This window comes from Macrobrachium nipponense, chromosome 31 (genome assembly GCF_015104395.2).
Source record: "Macrobrachium nipponense isolate FS-2020 chromosome 31, ASM1510439v2, whole genome shotgun sequence".
Lineage (NCBI taxonomy): Eukaryota > Metazoa > Arthropoda > Malacostraca > Decapoda > Palaemonidae > Macrobrachium > Macrobrachium nipponense.
In genome coordinates, this window is record NC_061093.1 from 6,297,496 (window position 1) to 6,303,545 (window position 6,050).

At 37.6% G+C, this 6,050-nt stretch overlaps 1 protein-coding gene across 1 annotated transcript in view; it reads right to left on the reverse strand.

Moving 5' to 3' along the window:
• LOC135206610 (RWD domain-containing protein 3-like) overlaps window positions 1–6,050 on the reverse strand; it is a gene marked incomplete at its 5' end in the record, with an annotated part of 162,581 nt that overhangs the window by 24,125 nt on the left and 132,406 nt on the right.

A 6,050-nucleotide genomic window follows, 5' to 3' on the forward strand; every position in this document is an offset into this window, starting at 1 on the left:
AATCAAGAAAGGCTTCCCAAAAGAAATTGTTTGTCTGTGTTTTGGTCTTACTGTAGATTTTGACACACTTCTTTTTATTTTATTTAGGTCTCCCCTCGACAGTAGTCTAATCTTTCTTTATTATCGTCTTCTCTTTTTCATTTTGAATATTAATGTGAAATGTATTAAATTTTATGGTTGCTTTGCACCTACTGAAAGTCAGACAATACTGACCATTTCCAGCCCTGCGATGCATAGGGTTTTCTTAAATATTCTTTTTTAAAATTTTGGCACAAACATGTTTTACACCTTCCGCTATATATTGGGGATTTATAATTAAGTACACTGAATTAAAATTAAGGCATTTACTTAGGAAATTTTCAATTTCCTCAGTATTAGTTGTAAATATACGAACACCTGTCGTTTGGCTTAGCCAAAGAGTTAGGAAAGAAGCCCCGCCACTCCCTCTCTTTCCTTACTCTGTCTGATACTTATGGATGGAATAGTGTACTACCATATGTTTATTTTACGTTTTAAAATGTACGAACTACCATATTATTACTGATTACAATTCATAAAGCCATTTGTATTTTTTTTATTTTTTTTATCATGGTACGTTCTTATCTATTTCCATGAGAATGGTGTGGTAGTGGCAACTTTAGATATTAATATGGCAGAAAAAAAAAACAGATCATAGTTTATTTAAAAGTAAGGTCACTATATAACATTATTTTATTATATATATCAAATAAAGTAGGTACATATATACAGAAATTTTACAGATTTTGAAGTAAGTTTTGCAGTAACCCATGAAAACCAAGCATAGACATACAAAATAAAAAACCTGGTGGATAAATATATCAAAAACTAATTAATACAGGACTATATATACACACGTACAAGGATATTTCAGCTCACTCCCCATCCTGTCTAAAAAACAGATCGTCACCCGTCATCACTGGCGACGTTTGACAACGATTGGATCTATGCAAATCCCGGAGTCCGGTGGACGTTGTCAGTAAGCCAAGCCAAGTATTCGTTTCTCGAAGCTTGACTTCGTTGGACAGTCCTTCCCCACACCTGTTAGTGACAGCAAGCCTTGCTTCCTCCAATCTGGCCTTTAGGTCTGCCCTGGGTGAAATGCCGTAACGATGAAACGTACATATAGCTTCATCAGGATCCATACAGTCTGTATGGATCCTGAGCTTCAATATGCGCCCATACCTGCCGCGATGGCACTGAGTTCAAGATGGGCGGGGGTGGAAGCCCGGACGGACAATATATACCTGAACAGCTTAATTGTAACTACTGCCCCTCTAATTTTCAGCGGTATATTTTCAGTATATATATACTCTAAAATAAACCAATGAGGTCAATAATAATCTCCCAAAATAATGAACACAAATAACCTTTATTGCATAAGCTAATTTGGATACATTTAACAATAATCCATAAAGTAATTTAAAAATGTTAAAACACTATACGTCATAATCGTAGTACGATACACTTTCATTCATATTTTGTTAACGGAGAGAAAGAAGTTGGGCGGGGGGGGCGGGCCGTCTTTCCTAACGGAAAAAAAAAAAAAAATGTTCAAGAGTAAAGTGCCATTCTTAATAATTTTAGATAACTTTTGTTACATTGCATACATTAGCGGAAGGTCTAAAACATGTTGGGACAAAATTTCAAGAAGATACAGCTGATATTTAAAAAGATATTTAAGAAAAACCTATGCACCGCAGGCCTTGAAATGGTCAGTAGTTATCTTCTGTTGATAGGACATGTCTAGATGTTTCCTCTAGTAGGTTTGTACTACCCTTGGTGGAGGAATTCATTTTTTTACAAAATCTAGAAGTCTTTCCTTCTAAGTTTTCCCAGTGTACTGCTGCTTTGAAATCATCCATTATTATGCAGAGTTATATCCTGCTATTTTGGTACTCTCGTTTCAAGTCACTTTTTTGCCTCTTGTCCTCCATGTTTCGTGATATTTGTTATGTGTAATTCTTCACTTGCATCAATGCTTTGAAGAGAGCTACTTTGTTTCTGAATAGATTGTGCATTAAACTGCCACTCTGAGGGACTTTTCTATCTTTTTCTCTTGTCCTTGTGGCTTTATTCATTCCCACCCTTATTTTCAGTTTTCTGCAGTGCTATTTACTATCGTAGGACTGTTGTTTTTTTTTTCATGAGGATGAGGTCAAAATGGGAGACCCCCAAGGAAAGTTCTAGTAAAAGTTGGGGATAATGATTTATGCTGATAGTAGCTGGAGGATGTATACTTCCAGATTCTAATTCATCATTCTTTCAGGAAGTTACTCTGCTTCAGTCTGGCAGAGAAGGTTTTTCAATTCAAAGAATTCTGTTTTTGGGATTGATTAGTGTCTCTCAAGTATATACAAGAGTAAATTTTTTTTTTCAAAATTGTCGTGTTGACATGGGGCCCCATGCTCAAGGAATCAGATTAACAAGGTACCAGGGACGATTGGCTGGTGATAGCAGTCCCAGAAAGAAATTTACTTCAGGACAGAAATCTCCTCCAGTTTTTGTGACAGACTAGGTATTGTGATAAATCGGGGAAAAGTCAAGAAGTTTGGATCCCAGTAAAGAGGCTGGTGTACTTAGGGATGATTATAGACACAAGTAAAGGCCAAAGCTTTCCCTTCAGATCAGAGGATAGAGAAATGCAAAATAGTAGTGAATTCCTTCCTGGGGAAAAGAAAAACACAACCAGCAAATCAATGGCAAGTATTTCTATGAAACTTTAGTCCCTTGGAGAAGTTAGTTCCACACAGCAGATACACCTTCGGTCTTTACAATGGAGGATGAAAGAGGTGAGGAAAGATCTACTGTGTTGGTGTTGCATGACAGCAATCTGACAGTAGGAGTACTCCTTCAACATCCCTCTCCAGATGTTCTGTTCTCGGGCTCGAAGGTTGGGGCGCTCACATTGAGAGTTGATGATTCAGGAAAATGGAGTCGGAAGGACAGCAGAACTCATGTAAAAGTGCTAGAACTAAAGAAGCAATTCTAGCATGGACAGGAGTTTCCAGGAGAGGGTAAAGGGGCGGGCTCAGTAGTGTTGATGTCGGACAACACCTACAGTACTAGGCATATGTAAATAAACAAGGAGAACTGGTATCTGACAGTTACACCTTATGACAGTTGAATTTAATCAGTGGGTTGCTGAGAACTTGAGGGGACATCTGGGCCAGACATATTCTGTGGAAAAGAAAGTAATAGTGGACAAGTAGTGCAGGGACCAGATTCTGGAAACAGAGTGGCCTTTACATCAGGAAATTGTAGGCCATGTTTTATCTTGTGAGAAAGGCCAGCCATATACCTGTTCTCAACAGATACACAAAGAAGTAGGAGGTATATTGTTCAGTAGTCTGGGACACAGAAGCAGTTAGCAGAAAATGCTCTACAAATCTGTGGGACAATCTGGGTTTATGTGCATTTCCTCCGTTTTATCTAATCGTCAGATAAGAACAAGGATGCAGTCTCAGAATTCAAGAGTACCCTGGTAGCCCCCTAGACGCCAAAGGCAGAATGGTCCCAGGACCTGTGAGAACTCCCCATAGGTGTTCAACAAGAGAACTAGCTCCCTGGAACAACAATATTATGTTAACCACATGTGGAGGGGTGGTACCCATAGTCTGTACAGTCCCTATCTTCACAGGTGAAGACTGTCAAGTACCCCCTGCCTTTTTTCAGATAAGTTCCTTTGGAGCACGGGATCACTGCTTTACTGTGGATTTCCAGTGAACTGCTTCCCAATCAAACACTTTTGCTCTGCATTGATGAATTATGTTGAAGGGGAATGACTCTTGACCTGCCTCGTCTTTACTGCTCTCTCTCACATCATCACTATTTTCCTGTCAGGTTGAAATTTCATTGCCAACAGTGTTTGATTAATGGGGTGGAATGAAAAATGTTTCGTAAATTTGATATTCAAGCCTTCCTCACTATATGACATGGTCAGTTAAGAATGAATGCAATGAAGATATCAGTGGCACTGCATTATTTAGATGGAGCAAACCAGATCTGTTGCATACAATGAAGGCAATACACAACAAATGTGCATAAAAAACGTTTTTTTTGTGTTATTAAACCCTTAATAGACGAACACCCTCACATAAGTAGTAAATAGCAGGTTTGGGGTGGTTGGGGACGGATTCACTCCGTGTGGCGAGTAAAACAATATTACATGCCATCGATGGGGAGGGAATTGGGTGAAAAAGAGATGCCATTTACTTCTATACCTCATAAATTCAGTAATTGGCAACTTTTAGACTGGTCAAGATGAGAGACTGGCAGCTCAGGAGCTTAGCTTTGGTCTCTCTCTCTCTCTCATCTCTCTCTCCATCTCTCTCTCTCTCTCACCGGTTATTGTAATGGTTAATACAGCACAATTTTTTGTAATGTGGTTAAAAAAAAAAAAAAACAAACACAAGTGGTTGTAAAGTCAATTTTTAACTTGGAAGGTGAACAAATTGGCTGACCCTCAAAGTTACCTGCCTTGGGGCCCTGCATATTGGTTTTTTAACAGGGCTCTCATGGTTAATACAGAAAAAAAAAAAAAATTGTATTTTGTTGTTCAGCATCACTAGATATTAATAGGTGTAATTGCAGTATTCTTTCCCCTCGCCCTCAGTTTTGTATTTTGATGATGAGAATTGGTCTCTTGATTAGTGATGTTTTCACTTTGGAATTTAATTCACTGTCAAGATATGAAGATCAGTATCAGGTGCATTTGGTACTTCAATCTTTTTTTCATTAGATATTTGGCAGGAAAATTTTAGAAGTTTTTGGGGGCCTCTTCATAAAGCACTGTATACATGTCTATTTGCTTAAGTTGAATTTACTTTTCACCCATAGATTGTATCTCATTATCCTCTCGCGCTTAAATTCTGGGTTTTAGTTTTTTTTTTAAACACAAAAGAATTCTTAGGATACCTGAAGCTTGGGAATTGAACAGATGTCTTTGCCCTGCAAATTCATTTTATAATCTTGCTGTAGACTTTTAATTGGATTAACATCAGGACATTGCTTGGCCCAAATTATCTAGTAGTTAAAAATGCAGGCTTGAGCAAGATCAAGGCTGTCAGCAAGATGCTCATTTAATGACTTGTATATCTGTATAATTCTTTATAATTATTTGGCATAAAAACTAACTTACTAGACCCTTACAAACTGTAGGAACCCCAAAACCATTAAAATGGCGATAACATTTCCATCTTTTATTGCACATTTGTAACAAAAATAAAGAGTATTATGTTGTCTGACTGTAACTCATAGCCACTTGTCCATATCCTGCTCAAGGTTATTTCTGGCAAGTTGGTCAATACAACTTTTCTGCCAATAGTTTCAGAATGGCTTGCTTTCTATCAGTGCTTGGTCTATCAAAATTCACAACTTCCTTCAGTTCCTAGTTGGAGTAGATGAGATTTAAACTATTTTCAGCATAGAACAGGTCAGTGGCTATAGTTACTCTAATACCCATGTAATAACTCTCAATAAAAAATTTTAATAATCATTTGCGTAACCTTATGGTCTGAACGGTTTTTCTACAAATGTATGTACTCGTTAGACATAACAGCGGCTGGCGGTGCTAACCGAAAATTGTGCCCGTAAAAATACCTTAAAAATATCTTATTTTTATAATGAATATTTTTTACGACAGCTGTAAAACCGATTCGCCATTAGCGATTGCGCCGTAATCGCTGGGTGGCACCTGTATACTTCCATCTTTAATTTTTCTGTAGCATGAGCGATATTTATTACCAAAAAAAACCGTTAAGTGGTATATAAGCAGTTATAGATTTTATTAAATGTATGTATAGGGTAGATTTAGGCTAAAGTTAATTTTTGTTTGCTTAAGGTAGGCTAGGAGTATGATCAAGTGAGCCAAGTAGTTTTTAGGGTTGCCTAACAAAGACTGATCAAAGGCTATCCCCTTCCTTCACTTAATTACACTGCAATAATTATTGGGTTGTGATGGAGGAGTTCTTTTCCAGAGCTTGCTGCTTCTGTAGTTGATAAGTAATTGAGACGAACCAAAAGATTTTTGT